Source organism: Sus scrofa, unplaced genomic scaffold (assembly GCF_000003025.6).
Source record: "Sus scrofa isolate TJ Tabasco breed Duroc unplaced genomic scaffold, Sscrofa11.1 Contig1563, whole genome shotgun sequence".
Classification (NCBI taxonomy): domain Eukaryota; kingdom Metazoa; phylum Chordata; class Mammalia; order Artiodactyla; family Suidae; genus Sus; species Sus scrofa.
In genome coordinates, this window is record NW_018084910.1 from 29,689 (window position 1) to 47,123 (window position 17,435).

The 17,435-nt window shown below is 45.4% G+C and overlaps 1 long non-coding RNA gene across 1 annotated transcript; it reads left to right on the forward strand.

Annotated features, from left to right (window-relative positions):
• Nucleotides 1–4,864: 4,864 nt before the first annotated feature.
• On the forward strand, nucleotides 4,865–13,458 carry LOC110258211. Its single transcript, XR_002341040.1, has 3 exons — nucleotides 4,865–4,930; nucleotides 5,402–5,426; nucleotides 13,335–13,458. It is a non-coding gene; the product is annotated as an uncharacterized LOC110258211 (long non-coding RNA).
• The last annotated feature ends 3,977 nt before the right edge of the window (nucleotides 13,459–17,435 follow it).

The window sequence follows — 17,435 nt, forward strand, 5'->3', positions numbered from 1 at the left end:
TAGGAGGCCCGGGAAGCGAGGTCCACACGTGAGCACGTGTGGTGTGAGCGTGTGGTTCCCCAGAACCTCTTGCCTGTTTCCGCCGCAGAGAGACGCGTCAGCTTCGTGGAGGACAAAGGCCACCCCCTCTGCAGAGCTTCTCTGCGTTCATGCATTCTCCCTTGACCACCGCTGCTCCCAAGTTGGCTCAATGTCCCCGTTGCTCAGGTGGAGAGGGTGCCGAGCCAGGTGGCCCAAGCCCTTGACCTCCTACGTGGAAAAGCCAAAGGGGGACCCAGGCCGGGTTCCCCATGGGGTTGCTCTGGACCCCTGACCTGTGCCTCTCCCTCAGCAGGGAGTCCTCAGTCATGGAGCCCTGAGGGCGAGGGCCCCTGTCCCCCGTCCATGGTTGGGTGTAGCAGGGACTCCAGAGGTCCTGTAACACCTGCCCATCTCTAGAAGGTGGGCGGTCGGCGCTGGTGTCTTTGCTTCAACTTGGCCAAAAGAGATCGGGCTCAGGGGTGTGTTTTCTCGTGTTGGATGGTGTCACGTCAAGGCTTCCAACTGACCACCCTAGGTGGCACACACCCGGGGGCTGTTGCACATAAGAGCTCAGCGTGAAACCCCATCGTCAGCCTGGTGTCCAGCACCAGGGTACAGAAGCGTCTGCAGCGCTGGGCGAGGAGGAGTCAGTGCTGAGTCTTTGCGTCTCTCCGTGACGAAACTGTCCCAACTCGTTGTAAGGCTCCTATGAGTGTGGGTAGCCTTTCACTCAGGGGACATGCACGCCTCATGTGGCACAGGGAGACGGGGGAGAACAAGCAGGATGTGACTGAACGTGGCTGTTTTTGAGGGTAGGGTTTCCGTAGCGTCACGTCGTCTGTACTTGATTTTCTTTGCGACAAGTAGGGTGGCAAATACAGTTACCGGTATGCTTTCCTGGAATCGAAATTAGCCCTCCAGGACAGTTGAAAGTTTTAATCAACGGCAATGTCTTAGGGAAGATGCAGCGAGTGCAGTAAAAACAACGGTGACTCTTGGGGCGCAGATGATCTGGGAAGAAGTCCAGCAGACCCTGGCCATTTAGCAGACATTTCAGACGGGCAGGAGATGTCTGGGTCCCTACGCTCCCAAGAGAGCTTGCACTTGCGTGTCATTGCCCATCGATGAGGGTCCCCTTTGCTAGAAAACCACAGCTCTGGTTTCCTGTCTTGCCTGCCCTTCTCCTTTGCGTTCCTTCCTGCACCAAAGGGGCTGGCCCAGCAGCAGCTCAGTGCGCACTTACCAGCCACGCACATCCATTCACTGGCTCCCCACGTCGTCCTCATCAGGAAAAACTCCCAGCGGGATTCCTGAGCGTCACGCCCAGTGTCCTGACAGTTCCTCTGTGTGCCTCCAGATCTCCCCGAGATAGTGCTGGATGACGTGCCTGCGGTGAGGGTGGCGGGACGGCCTCCATTCGCTCCGCGGGTAAGTTGGGTTTTTAGTCTGAGCTCGCAGTGTTGCTCTATTTCCCCTCCGTGGACATTAAGTTATGACAGCCTGAGCCTGCACGTTCCAGACCATGTGGACGGTTCCGAGGGTTGGGACTCCATGTCAGGCGCGTCTGTTGCCAACTCCCGATGCCTGCTTCCGCAGGGCAATGCGATAACAACACCTGTCCCAGCCTGCAGAGGACAGAGCTCCTTCTCCAGAAGCATCTTTTCCTCGAGGGAAAGAGTTCTGTCATCTCCAACTGACATGGCCTTGGACATCCCGTCGTCTAGGACAAGTTCTTGCCTTTGTCCCCGAGGAGGGTTTGCTCTGCCTTTGCTGGGTTCTCTGGACTCCACCGCTGTTGTGCATCGGGGTTTCTGCTGTCACCAAGTGAAGGAAAGACCTGTGCAAATAGGTGGCCTTGTGGTCTGATCCTCATGGCACTTTCTCCTCTTGTCATTGCAGGTGGCCTTCATGGTGAACAAAACACGTATGTATGCTGGAAGCACTCATCTAGGGGGAGGGGCCCCTTAGAAGGTGAGGCAGGTGGCGCAGTCTTGCTGGGTTTATTTATTTGTTTTTAATTGTTGTTTCCCCAGGGCAGGTTTTGTTTTTTTCCCCTTTCTTCCGGCCGTAGGGCATGGTGACCCGGTTACACATACATGCACACGTTCTATTTTCGCACATTATCATGCTCCATCATAAGTGACTGGACATAGCTCCCCAGGGCTACACAGCAGGCTCTCACTGCCCATCCATTCCAAAGGCAAGAGTTTGTATCTATTAACCCCAAGCTCCCCAGCCGCCCCAGTCCCTCCCCCTCCCCTCCCCTCTCCCCCTTGGCAACCACAAGTCTCTTCTCCCAAGTCCATGATTTTCTTTTCTGTGGAAAGGTTCATCTGTGCCTCATGTTAGACGCCAGATACATTCTTGCTGGTTTTGGTGTGGAGGGCCGGAGTGTTTGCAGTTTTGTCCTTGGAGTTAGGGTAGCAGGTTTGCTGATGGAAAGTGACTTACAGGTAAAGTCACGGGGCCAGGTACTGTAGTCCCAGGAACAAGCCGTGTTACCATTAGTCGATGGAGGTTTGTGTGCAAGGGACTAGGGGGGTGTGTATGGGAAACGGCTGGTAGGATTCTGAGTGTGTCAAAATCCTGAGCCTTCCTCTGACTCTCCTCCCAGATGACCCCGAGTACCCGAGGCGGAAGGTGTCCGGCATCAGTGCTCAGAAAGTTGTTCCACCTTCCACCAAGGTAAGGGCTTTTCACTTCTCTGAGGAAAAAGAATAAGCAAAAAAAAAAAATATATATATATATATATATATATATATATATATATATATATATATGGCTTCATTCCCTAGCTTTTCAATCAAATTCAACTCTGAAAGTCCAAATCCGTGGATACTTAGGGTTTTCCTGGATTGGGTGACTGTTGACTGATTGTCTGTCCCAGTGAATGACTGATTTAAAAAAGGACCTTTAAAAGCGGACAGCAGTAGTTTTGTATGTGTAAGTGTGGTCGGGAGCATGGTTAGTAGCAGAGACTCGCCCTCCTTGAAGGAGACTTTGGCAGCTGTGGGTCAGAGTGCACGTAAGAGTTTTTCCAGGAAAATTCGAAGGCTTTCTCCAAGATGACCTCTGTGGTTTTCCTTTGGGACCTGGGACTAAAGGAATTTTACATTTGGGTTTTCTGTGGACAGACAGACAATGAAAAACCTTTGAGTCTGTAGAGCGCGGGAGGCTTAGATGCTGTCACTAAGAATGTGCTTTTCTCTAGATGCTGGATGAGGAGGACACTGACAAAGACGGGATGAGTTTGGAGGTCGACACTCCAGTGACGAACCATCGGGGTGACGACGACGATGACGAAGAAGGTGGGTCTTCCTTGCTGGCATTGGTTGGGGAGGCACCAGATCCGGGGTTCCTTTTGGGAAAGAGGGTTGCTCCCAGCTCATTCCCAGCCATAGTGATGCCCAAGGTGTACACGCCCTGGACACAAGTCTGCCCTGTAGATGGTGCTTTGTGGCAAGATAGGAGGCCCGGGAAGCGAGGTCCACACGTGAGCACGTGTGGTGTGAGCGTGTGGTTCCCCAGAACCTCTTGCCTGTTTCCGCCGCAGAGAGACGCGTCAGCTTCGTGGAGGACAAAGGCCACCCCCTCTGCAGAGCTTCTCTGCGTTCATGCATTCTCCCTTGACCACCGCTGCTCCCAAGTTGGCTCAATGTCCCCGTTGCTCAGGTGGAGAGGGTGCCGAGCCAGGTGGCCCAAGCCCTTGACCTCCTACGTGCAAAAGCCAAAGGGGGACCCAGGCCGGGTTCCCCATGGGGTTGCTCTGGACCCCTGACCTGTGCCTCTCCCTCAGCAGGGAGTCCTCAGTCATGGAGCCCTGAGGGGCGAGGGCCCCTGTCCCCCGTCCATGTTGGGTGTAGCAGGGACTCCAGAGGTCCTGTAACACCTGCCCATCTCTAGAAGGTGGGCGGTCGGCGCTGGTGTCTTTGCTTCAACTTGGCCAAAAGAGATCGGGCTCGGGGGTGTGTTTTCTCGTGTTGGATGGTGTCACGTCAAGGCTTCCAACTGACCACCCTAGGTGGCACACACCCGGGGCTGTTGCACATAAGAGCTCAGCGTGAAACCCCATCGTCAGCCTGGTGTCCAGCACCAGGGTACAGAAGCGTCTGCAGCGCTGGGCGAGGAGGAGTCAGTGCTGAGTCTTTGCGTCTCTCCGTGACGAACTGTCCCAACTCGTTGTAAGGCTCCTATGAGTGTGGGTAGCCTTTCACTCAGGGGACATGCACGCCTCATGTGGCACAGGGAGACGGGGGAGAACAAGCAGGATGTGACTGAACGTGGCTGTTTTTGAGGGTAGGGTTTCCGTAGCGTCACGTCGTCTGTACTTGATTTTCTTTGCGACAAGTAGGGTGGCAAATACAGTTACCGGTATGCTTTCCTGGAATCGAAATTAGCCCTCCAGGACAGTTGAAAGTTTTAATCAACGGCAATGTCTTAGGAAGATGCAGCGAGTGCAGTAAAAACAACGGTGACTCTTGGGGCGCAGATGATCTGGGAAGAAGTCCAGCAGACCCTGGCCATTTAGCAGACATTTCAGACGGGCAGGAGATGTCTGGGTCCCTACGCTCCCAAGAGAGCTTGCACTTGCGTGTCATTGCCCATCGATGAGGTCCCCTTTGCTAGAAAACCACAGCTCTGGTTTCCTGTCTTGCCTGCCCTTCTCCTTTGCGTTCCTTCCTGCACCAAAGGGGCTGGCCCAGCAGCAGCTCAGTGCGCACTTACCAGCCACGCACATCCATTCACTGGCTCCCCACGTCGTCCTCATCAGGAAAAACTCCCAGCGGGATTCCTGAGCGTCACGCCCAGTGTCCTGACAGTTCCTCTGTGTGCCTCCAGATCTCCCGAGATAGTGCTGGATGACGTGCCTGCGGTGAGGGTGGCGGGACGGCCTCCATTCGCTCCGCGGGTAAGTTGGGTTTTTAGTCTGAGCTCGCAGTGTTGCTCTATTTCCCCTCCGTGGACATTAAGTTATGACAGCCTGAGCCTGCACGTTCCAGACCATGTGGACGGTTCCGAGGGTTGGGACTCCATGTCAGGCGCGTCTGTTGCCAACTCCCGATGCCTGCTTCCGCAGGGCAATGCGATAACAACACCTGTCCCAGCCTGCAGAGGACAGAGCTCCTTCTCCAGAAGCATCTTTTCCTCGAGGGAAAGAGTTCTGTCATCTCCAACTGACATGGCCTTGGACATCCCGTCGTCTAGGACAAGTTCTTGCCTTTGTCCCCGAGGAGGGTTTGCTCTGCCTTTGCTGGGTTCTCTGGACTCCACCGCTGTTGTGCATCGGGGTTTCTGCTGTCACCAAGTGAAGGAAAGACCTGTGCAAATAGGTGGCCTTGTGGTCTGATCCTCATGGCACTTTCTCCTCTTGTCATTGCAGGTGGCCTTCATGGTGAACAAAACACGTATGTATGCTGGAAGCACTCATCTGGGGGAGGGCCCCTTAGAAGGTGAGGCAGGTGGCGCAGTCTTGCTGGGTTTATTTATTTGTTTTTAATTGTTGTTTCCCCAGGGCAGGTTTTGTTTTTTTCCCCTTTCTTCTGGCCGTAGGGCATGGTGACCCGGTTACACATACATGCACACGTTCTATTTTCGCACATTATCATGCTCCATCATAAGTGACTGGACATAGCTCCCCAGGGCTACACAGCAGGCTCTCACTGCCCATCCATTCCAAAGGCAAGAGTTTGTATCTATTAACCCCAAGCTCCCCAGCCGCCCCAGTCCCTCCCCCTCCCCCTCCCCTCTCCCCCTTGGCAACCACAAGTCTCTTCTCCAAGTCCATGATTTTCTTTTCTGTGGAAAGGTTCATCTGTGCCTCATGTTAGACGCCAGATACATTCTTGCTGGTTTTGGTGTGGAGGCCAGAGTGTTTGCAGTTTTGTCCTTGGAGTTAGGGTAGCAGGTTTGCTGATGGAAAGTGACTTACAGGTAAAGTCACGGGGCCAGGTACTGTAGTCCAGAACAAGCCATGTTACCATTAGTCGATGGAGGTTTGTGTGCAAGGGAATAGTCTTATTCCTATAGGTACTGTCTGTTTTTATTTTGCTTTATTTTGTTTTAATTTTTTTGCTCTATGTTTGTGTATATTTATGTACCCCAAGATATCATTGTTCCTTTTTCTAACTGTCCACTTTTTTATACCCATACCTATTGCATTCCAGAAATTTATGCATGTAAAGATTAACTTGTGCCTATACTTTTAGTCTTTTCCTTCATTTTATATGAAGTACACCTCACTTACGCTATTAAAGCAGTTCCTTCAGTACCCAAAGGAAATAGCATATTCTTTCTTTGAGGAATACTGTTTTCCCAGTCCATTTTATATGGTCCAGTTTCATGTAATAATCTTACCTCTTCTGAGGAGTCCTAATTGCAGTATTGTTTGCTGTGATATGTCATTCTTTCCACTCATCTCAACAAATAGTGTCGTAGTCAAGTCTCATTTTCTTAGTTCCCACTCCACCCGTTATTGATCATCTTTTGCTGGGCAGTGTTTCTTCCTTTCTCTTGGAGTCTTTTCCTTGTTTCCACGTGCCGTGCCCAGTTCTGACAGAATCGGAAAATAGGAACTTCCAGGAATAGATGGAAGAAATTCACTCCAGGTTTCTTCTTTGAGTATGAGTAGTCACCTTCAGATCCTGTGCTATGATTATAAACATTCCTTTTGCTACGGAAAATCTGTTTCCTATCCCTTATACTGTCTTTCTTTTCTCTGTACTGGGGAAGAAATGTTGTGTATTGTGACAACAGAACCACGAGATCTACTCCAGGACTGAGCTCAGGGTGGGTCCTTGCTCCTTCCCAGGTGTTGAAGGGGATGTTGTGCTTTGCAATGAGGCACTGAAATACTCGTCGGTGTGACAGGAACATCTCCACTCAGGTTGCTGTTGAAACTGACAGATGTAACAGGTTCTTGGTGTTTTCTGAAAGCTTTCCAGAGAAACAAGTCAAGAGAGTAATGTCAATTAAATAGAAAACAAAGAAACATACACCTAATAATATTTTTGGATTTTGACTCTTTTAAGAAATACATACTGTCATAGAATTTAGTTGCCTTCTGTCTATTAGTATTTTCTCTAATGAAGAGAAAAATGAGAATGGCTTGATTTACAGCATTTGTTTGTACCAGAAACTGTCTATGAGACCATTTTGTCCTTGAAACTCTCCATGTCTAGATTATGGTTTTCAGACAGTGCTGAAGGGAACCCTGCTGTTGGTTACATGGTGAAGTCGTTGCTCCCCACAGAGAAGCTCTAAGAACCCAGAGGCCCACCTGGTGGACTCCAGGTGTGAGCACAGTGTACCTTGAGGAGGAAGATGCTTTAGGAAGTGGATGGAAGCTGGAGAAGGGGCACCCAAGCCATGTGGGCTCCAAGGTGTTTGACTTAAATAGTAGGAATGAGTGGAATACCCCTGTGTGCAACCTTCGAATCTTCCTTGAATCCCTGCTCAAGTGGCTAAGAGGAAGGACATCCTCTTCCCTGGAGCAAACACTGAGGTAGGTGTCTCCTTGCAAGCCTGGGGAGAGCAGTCTTCCTCCTGTTCCTTGGTCCTCTGCAGCTACCCATGTGCACTCCAGGTCCTTTCTCATTCCATCCAACTGTCCCCTCTCCTTATTTTGTTCTTTCTTTCCTTTCTCCTCCACTTTGTATTTTATTTTGCAAATACTTTTTATTGTAGTTAAAATACATGTCATGGGATCCCACCTCTTAATAAGATCAGAAGTGTCCAGTCCAGTACTATTAATACTATGCAGCACATGGTTGTACAGCCTTTCTCTACTGCTTTTTCACCTTGCACATTAAACCCTAGAGCCATTGAAGGGACACTCCGTATCTTACCTTCCTCCCAGCTCTTGGAATCACTTGTATTTTCTGCTTCTGTGAGTTGTCCTTTAGATATCTAATTGAAAGGAGATTGTTCAGTATTTGTCCCTGTGATTGGTCTCTTTCACTCTTGCTGATGTCCTCCAGGTTCATTTGGGTAGCCACAAATTGCAGGATTTCCTTCTTTTTTAAAGGATCAATAACATGACACTGTATGTATGTGTGTGTGTACCACATTTTTGTGATTAATTTGTATGGCCACAGACACTAGGACAGTTTTCCTGCTTAGCTATACTGTATAATGCTGCAATGAACAGGAGCTGGCAGGTCTGTCTTGCACATACCCATTTTATCTCCTTTGGATATGAATCCAAAGTGTGATGCATTTTTGCTAGTTTTATTATTAATTTTTTGGAGGTCCTGCATACTGTTTCCCATTATGGCTATACCATTTTCCATTCCTACCAACAGTATGCAGAAGTTCCAGGTGTCCTCCTCTTTGCCTACATCAATTAATTTTCATTTTATAACATACATCCTAACAGGTGTGAGTGGGGTATCTCCTTGTAGTTTGATTTGCATTCTACTGCTACCTAGTAATGTTGATCAAAACATGCATTTTCACATATATATGGATCACTTTCAAGTCTTCTATGTGGAAATATTTACTCAAGACGTTTGCCCATTTTTAACTCAGCTATTTTCCCAAAGCCTTTTTTTTTTTTTTTTTTTTGGTTTTGTTTTTTTTTTTTTTTAGTTTTGATTTTGTTTTAATTGCAGTGTGGTAATTCTTATATATTTTGGTTTGGGACCCTTATTCAGAAGCAATATTTGCAAGTATTTCCTCCCACCCTATAGATTGCCTTTTCATTCTGTCAATTGTTTTTAAGGAGACTATACATTTTTAGCTGGGGAAACTTTGAACCTTGGAGAGATTTAGGTCCTTTTCTTATGGTTGATTGGTCTGTCTTCCTGTTTAGATGCCAGTGGTAGACTTTTTTGCTGCCATGGCTTTGCAGTGTGTTTTGAATCCGGGGATTGGGACATATCCATTGTTGTTCTTTGCTGTCAATGAGTTTTTTTAATTTGGGTTCTTTGGGGTTCTACTTGTATTTTAGGATTTTCTTTTCCAAGTCTCAAAAAATGGCATGAGGTTTTGTGAGTTGTTGCAGTATATGTGTACTTCATTTTCAGTAGCAGAGAAATGTCAACAAGATTACACCATCCATCTATGAACATGGTGTGTCATTCCAAGCACTTGCACCTTCTTTAGTTTCTTTCAGCCATGATTTGTAGTTTTCAGTGTACAAATCGTTCACCCTGTAAAGGGGTGCCACTGCCTTCCTTGGATCTTTGGTCTTCCAGGCTCAGTGTTGAGAAGGATGGACTCATGAAAAGAGTGATGCATCCCTCCCTCCCTCTGCCCCTTCTCTCCGGTTATGTCCAGCACCAGTGCCCTGGGCCATGCTCCTCACTACTAGCAAAAAGTGGGGTGCCCTGATGGATTTCCTCCCAGGTCAGAGTGTTGACACTGCTGTTAGAGTGTCCCCAAGGACTCTCACAATGCCTGGCATGGGTCCAAGCACCCAAGATAACCTGCAAATGAAAGATCTCCTCTGGCCATCCAAGTTCTCTGAATGAAGGAACAGTGAGACGAGGGTGGTTGTTTGCCTCTTCTTCATCTTGCAAGCTCTTAGAGCTGCACTTTCCACTGTGGTACCCACTAGCCAGAAGTGCCAGGTTATTTTTAACTTAGTTCAAATGGTGGTTAACTCAAGCAATTAAAAAGAATCTCACACACACACACACACACACACACACACACACACACACACACACACCACAGTGGCTTGATCACACTAGCCATATTTCAAGTGTGCCTGTAAGTGTTGGAGTTTCTAGTTAGATTGAAGGGGAGAGCTTTGATGGACCTGTGGAAGTGAGAGGTTGACATGTGCTTCTCAGCATCTCTCTTTCTTGAAACTGTGATTGATGTCTTAATGAAGGGCTGTTGCTCCACAGAGCCCAGGGGAGATGTGAGAACCTGGAGAGAGGACTAGTGGGATGCATTACCTGAAGGAGAAGGGGAGAAATGGGTGGGGCAACTCTTCTTATAATGTTATAGCTCTTGTTTATGTTTCTGCAGAATTGATTGTGGAGAGTGTTGGCAACAGAAACAGCGAAGCAGGTAGGAATAGCACTCAGGAAGGATCTAATGATAGAGGAGGTCATGGAACACTTGAAACTAAGAAAGGTGAATTTGAAATCAGGCAGGAGAAGGAAATATGCATAGAATTCTGATTTGTTTTTTCATATTTTTATGACATAATGGAGGAATTAGCCCCTGTCCTTTGATTGTACTTGTGTTGATAGACATCTCTTGCTGCTTTGTCATTCAAACATTTTTTCCCACAACAACTCCTCTTTCTCTTCATTATCAAGGATGAAATTTCCAATTCACATTCCCAGGTGGAGGGGGATTGCTTACAAGGGATTTTGACTTTGTTTTTATTTTAATTTTTTATGTTTCTTTAAAAATTTTTTTTTATTATTTCCCCAATACAGTTTTTTTTCCCTACAATACAGCATGGTGACCAGTTACACACACATGTATACATTCTTTTTTCTCCCATTATCATGCTCCAGCATAAGTGACCAGACATAGTTCTCAGTGCTACACAACAGGATCTCATTGCTAATCCATTCCAAAGGCAATGGTTTGCATCTATTAAGCCCAAGCTCCCAATCCATCCTACTCCCTTCCCCTCTCCCTTTGCAAGGCTATTCTCAAAGTCCATGATTTTCTTTTCTGTGAAAAGGTTCATTTGTACTGTATATTAGATACCAGATATAAGTGATATCATGTGGTATTTGTCTTTCTCTTTCTGACTTCACTCAGTATGAGAGTCTGTAGTTCCATCCATGTTGCTGCAAATGGCATTATTTCATTCTTTCTTATGGCTGAGCAGTATTCCATTGTGTATATATAATACCACATCTTCCTAATCTAATCATCGTCAATGGACATTTGGGTTGTTTCCCTGTCTTGGCTATTGTGAATAGAGCTGCAATGAACATGCGGGTGCATGTGTCCTTTTTAAGGCAAGTTTTGTCTGGATATATGCCAAGAGTGGGATTGCTGGATCACATGGTCGTTCTATATATATATTTCAAAGGTACCACCATATTTTCTCCATAATGGTTGTACCAGCTTACATTCCCACCAACAGTGCAGGAGGGTCCCTTTTCTCCACATTCCCACCAGCATTTGTTATTTATGGACTTCTTAATGATGGCCATTCTGACTGGTGTGAGGTATTATCTTGCGGTAGTTTTGATTTGCATTTCTCTAATAATCAGGAATGTTGAGCATTTTCTTCATGCGCTTGGCCATTTGTATATCTTCCTTGGAGATATATATATATATATATAATATATATATATATATATATGTATAGTCTTTTGCCCATTTTTACATTGGATTGTTGGATGTTTTGTTGTTGAGTTATATAAGTCATTTGTAAATTTTAGAGATTAAGCCCTTGTCAGTTGCATCGTTTAAAACTATTTTCTCCCATTCTGTAAGTTGTCTTTTGTTGTTGTTGTTGTTGTTTTGGTTCCTTTGCTGTGCAAAATCTTGTCTGTTTTGTTAGATCCCATTGGTTTATTTTTGCTTTTATTTCTCTTGGCTTTGTTTTTAAATTCACCTGTGACCGCCATAAGCTGACGGGACACAAAACTCTGAGAGTCACTTGACACTGGAGACCCAAGTTCTTGGAGCCAGTGTCTGGTGGTGGATGAGAAGTATACTCTGTCTGCACTTTCAGATCCCATTGCTCTTTCTTCCTCATGTGAAGGCACTCCCAGGCAGGATGGCTTATGGAGCAGGATGGCTTATGGAGCACGTCTCTGGGATCACGGATGTGCTCCAGCCTCCTTCAGCTCATTCAGCCTGGACAGCTCACCAAGGCTGATGTGCACATCATGTTTGAGAGAGAGCTCCATGTCCACCTGCCTGGGACCCTCCCCACCAGAAGGGAGTCTAGAGGAATGTGTGAAGGGGAGGCTGGGCTTCTCTGCACACTTGCTCTCACAGACCCGCCCACCTGGTCTCCTGGGCTTGACCAGGCCCAGGACAGAGGCTCAGGGCAGCAGGGCCTGGGGCCCCTGGTTCCCTGAGAATCCACCACTTATCCAGGCAGCCCTGGCCCTGCTCCCCACACCCCAGTCATGTGCATACTGTGTCCTCTCCTCAGGCCTGCCCAGTTCTCATCCCTCCTTGTCCTTCCAAGTCTCAGGGCAAATCCTGACAGGCACGCTATGTTTATGTAGATGCCTGTTGCCTCATTTTGGGCAAGGAATTTGGATACATTCCTTCACCTCTGATTGTGCTTTTATCCTCTCTGAGGAGCTGGGAAAGTCAGGGTGGTGTGTGAGCAATAAGGTTCTGCCAGATACTAAGATACCCCAGGTAATAAGGAGTCCTGGTTGTGTGGAGGTTTTTGTCCTTCCCTCCCCCAGGTGCCAGCACAGGATCAGGCCCATGCCAGGAACTCCCTGGGTGGCATGGACTGGTTAACAGAACCATTGACTGCCTGGAGAGTGGCAACATAGCCATGGCCCTTCTTCCACCCTGCCCTCATTGGGGGAAGGAAATGAGCAGTAATTAGAGGAGAGAAATGAGGAAGGAGGGAGTCGGAAGCAGGGGTGCTAGAGGAAGGCCAGGGCATGCTCCGAGGTGCATGGGGACAGAGGCAGCCTGTGTGTGGAGCAGGAAGACACAGATCTTATTCCAAGTCACCTTGAGGGAAGCAGAGGGCTGCAGCAGGATCTTGAGGATCAGAGTCCTTCTCCACTGTAGATGTGAACCAGCTGAGGCCTGGGAGGTCCGTGGAGGTCAGGACAGAAAGGGGCTGAGACTGAGCTCCCTGCAGCATCATGGTCCTGATGTTCCATCTTGCTTCTCAATCACCCCTTTCCTTTCCCATGGCCTCCCCGACCTGGTGGCTTCCCCTGGACACAGAACGTTACATGGCAGATAACGAGAATTCTGACAAGGACAGTAGCAGTAAGCTAGTAATCTATTTCCTCTTTCATGTCCTTTTGTTTTCCTCTCTTTGTGTCACCCACAGACTCTTCCTTTGTAAGTCTTTCCCACCTCCTCTCTCCAACCTTTTATGATACTTATCATGATGGATTTGGTCTCAGGTGGACACTGGGAGTCCTGCGATAAAATGGACACCATCTCTGCAGCTTTCCTCCCACTTCCTTAGCATCTTGCCAGCATCCATCCTCAGCTCTGCACCTTTGAGTCCAGCTGAGCTGTCCTGAGGGTCTGAGCAGGAGATGGGAGTAGAGTGAGCTGCTCTTGACCTGCCCAGCTAGAGGGCCCAATAAATCCCCCCTGCCCTGGGTGCCCCCCTGACCAGGGTGTTTTCCTGCCCCAGGTGGCTGTGGGCCAGCATGACTGTTCTTTCTTTCCAGAAGTCAAGACAGTTCTAGCTTACAACTTTTCTGTGAAGACAGAAAACAAATATTCATACAAAGAAGAAAAAGATTTCTCTAGAGTTTGGCGGAAAGAGTCTTTTCCCCACTAAAATATCTAAGATTTAATCCAGCTGTAATAAAACTCTAAATCAGTGTTCAGTCTCTGACTCAGTTTCCTCTTTGAAGAATAAATAATTTGCATGGTTGATGTCAAGGAAATTTTATTTGCTCAGATATAACCATTGATTTGCAATCTCTTGACAACTATCTATATTGTTAGCTTGCTACCCAAGCTGATGTGGACATTATATTTTCAAAGAAGAAATACAAAATATACACAAAATGTACATAGATAAAAAAATTGTGAGTAATTTTTGGACTGTATTTAGTAAAGCCTTCAAATTTTCCTCTCAGTGATTGACTAAACTACTGTTAAAGCTGTATGTGTGATGATTTTAGTATGACTGAGATGACTACCTCTTAATGTAAGGTTACACTAAGTTCTTCTGGGAGGGGCGATGTGTATGTGTGAGTGTAAAGATGCTCTACCTATCTGGAATGGTTATAACCATGAATGCAGAGACATTCTTTAAGGGTGTTGTTTGGCCTGTGATCTAATGCCTTTTTGAGAAAGGTATCCATTGATATATTAAAAGTCATAGCTCTGTTGATGTATGTCTTGCCACCAACGTTTGGCATCTTGGCAGCACTTCTCCACTTCTCGGTGGGCATTAGGGGTGAGCAGCCTGCTTTGCCTGGATCTTGCTCTCATCAGTTGTGCAGGGCCTCATTTCTGTCTCTCATGGTTAGTTATACTTCACTCTGCCCTGTGATTCCCACAATCCTCAATGTCTTCACTATGACGTACTTGGCATATGACTTTTAACCTTTCCCTCTACTCTTTTAGCAAAAAGGCATGGGCCACTTGTCCTCAGGGCTGAGTTTTACATCTGTCTGAAGGACTGTGTTCAGAGAAAACAAGGAGCACTTGGTCCACACGGGTTTCTCTTGCTTTCTCCGGACTCCTAGTAAATCCTGTAACAGTCATCACAAGCCTCATTTTGCTTCCTATCATAAACTTTCCAAGGACTGAAAATATTAAGTAAAGAAAATAAAACCCTTCTTTCTCAAGGTTAATAAACCTTACAATAAAACATATATTTACGATTACTGTCCTTTCATCAAATCTTGCCTATCACTAAATCATATTTTTGGAAGGAAATTCCTCATAGCTTTTAGGTTTTCATTCTTTCATTAGAGAAGTTTATTGCTGCTTAGTTGATCCTGTTCCACAGGTCACCTTTCAAAATACTTTACTTTGTTTTGCTTTTCAGATTATTTCTGTGGTCTTGTCAAAGGTTTGCAGCAATATATTACTATTATCCATGTCTACAATACCATAATGCATTTTTATAATGAACACCACTTTCTAAGCAGAAAACAACTTTTTGTGTGACTTCTCTGAAATTGATGAATATTCTTCAGCTAGGAACATGGCCCTTTTCTAATAGAAATGTACTGAGAATGCTTAATGGATTTTGAGGAGCATGTGATGTATCATGGATCATATGTGATTAGAAGCAAGAAGGAAAAGAAACTGTTGATGCCTTGGTTTCTTAACAGTCTCTCAGTGTTGGCATAAATTCCTACAGACCATCCAGTCATCTTCACCACGCTCTTTCCATGTAGGTTCAGCTGTTTTGACAGGATAATCTGAATATGTTTCCTGATGAAAAAGATACTTTGGCTGCCTAGATTGTTCTGTGATAAGCACTGTTAAAGAGCATATTTAATGAATTGCAAAATTCTCAGAAGGAGAAGGTAGATGAAGAAAGCCGCAAAGACATTATAAAAGGTAAGGAAAAGGGAGTGGGCAGATAATAAGAAAGGGGAGTGGAAGGGAAAACAACTGTACAACTTTACCAGTGTGATGGTAAAAAGGAGAATTAAGGGATACTTCATGCAGGGCAAAAACACAAAAGTATTCATTTTTAACTTTCTCATATTTGTTTTTGACGAAAGATGTGTGTGTATGTAATTATTATTCTCCATTTAGTGAATATCAGTGGTGTGTATACAAAATGGCACAAAACTGATTTTCTTTCCTTAGGTCTCCTGACTAGCTGGAAGAAAAAATTCCATATGTGTTGATTAAGCCATAAACTCTTGAGGTATCAGTTTAATACACTGGTGGAAAAAAAGCCCTAAAATTAGGAAAAGCTTATTGAAATGAAAATTCTTTACTTCATTCAGTTCATAGATTCAAAGAGTTTGGGGATGAATTAGGAATTTATCCTAAAAACTAGTCTTTCATATCAGAGTTGAAAAACTCGGAATCTAAGTCTCATAGTAATCTCTTTTAGGATTTGAAAACTGTGACCTGAGGGCCACATCTGGTCTGTCACCTGTTTTTTTGTTGAAGCTGTATGGTAACTCTCACTTGCACCTTTGTTTACATGTGTCTGTTTCATCTGGCTGCTTTGGTGCTACAAACCAGAGGTTAGTAGTTGTCGCAGAGACTGTATGTTCCACAAAGCCAAGACTGTTTATTATTTGACTGTATAAAAATTTTGTTGACTTCTGTATTTATTTTAAACATACCTATTCAGGTTCAACTTGAATCTTTCTAAGAATTTTCTTGCAATTTTCCCTGCCCACACTGCCCTCTGTATCTTCATTACCTTATTCTTGGAGCATTTATATGAGAAAACAAAATTTTAAATTCCTTCTCCTTCCCTAGGATATGTGAAGTTTTACAACCCAGGAATGTCTTGCTCAAGAACCTGGGAGACTTCCTTTCTCAAAGTAATAATTGAGAAAGATAAGAGCCTTTATTCCAGTCTCTGTGCAGAGGTAGATGCTAACTTCCATTAGTGCTACTTAGAAGGCTACCCTTCAGGCTAAGGACTGGGAGTACTTTTAGTTAGTTCACTCTGTGTTTAAAAATCCACCCCCACCTTTGTTTTAGAGGAGCTGAGTTCAGTCTCTTGCAATAATCTTGCAGTAATCTTGACCTTCAGCAAATTTTCTTGCATTTTTTTTTGTTTTTTTTTTTTTTTAAGGCTGTGCCTAGGCTTATGGAAGTTCTAAGGCTAGGGGTTGCCTTGGCACATCTGTGGGCCACAGCCACAGCAATGAGGAGCCACGCCTCACCTGTGACCTACCCCACCACTCACAGCAACATTGAATCCTTAAGCCACTGAGGGAGGCCAGGGATTGAACCTGCATCCTGATGGATAGTATCAGATTGGTTTCCACTGAGCTGCTACAGGAACTCCTATCTCAAAGTTTGGATAAAGTTTTCCTTGCCAACTTGATTCTATCTAGTGCAATACTTTTTGAAATATCTGTGACTCTTTTCTATCAAATATAAAGTCTTACTCTCAAATCCATAGTGTGCTGCCTTAGTGAGTTTGGGCTGCTCAACAGAATACACTGCTGGGTGGCTTACACAATAATTTTTTTTCTTTCTCATTATTTATGAAAATCAGTTTAATATTTTCTATTTCATGTATTCTAGTTTGTGAACAAAGGTCCAAAGGTTCTTGCTGAGTGTCCATTGTTTTTTGATTTACAGTCAGGGGGTGGGGTCATTTTTTCTCCAAGTTGGCCTTATTTCATCATTTTTATGTATTTACCTTGCTTCATTATTATAAATAGTCACCAACTATAAAAACAGTTGTTGGATCAAAGATAGGAGGATTTTCAAAGGAAAAAATATATGACTGGGTCAAAGAAATACCAATCAGGTTGGCATTTGAATCTATATCAAAACTCAGTTAATTCTGCACTAGTAAAATCAATAATAGGACATTTACAGATTTCTTTTAATCAAAACTCATTTAATATGTGTTAACTAACATTTACTGAGTGTGGCCCTCTTTCCCAGCAAACACCTACAAGTTCATTATTGGATAAAGAGGCACATCGTAAACCTAATCTGTTTAAATGGATGAATCATTGGTGCCCCATCATTATCACATCCAAAATGTTCTGAGAGTTTTATTTGAGACATAAATAACCACATGTGCTTTACAACACATTTTATGAATGGACTGGGATATTTCTGGCTGTACATAACTTCTGGGGAAAAAGTCA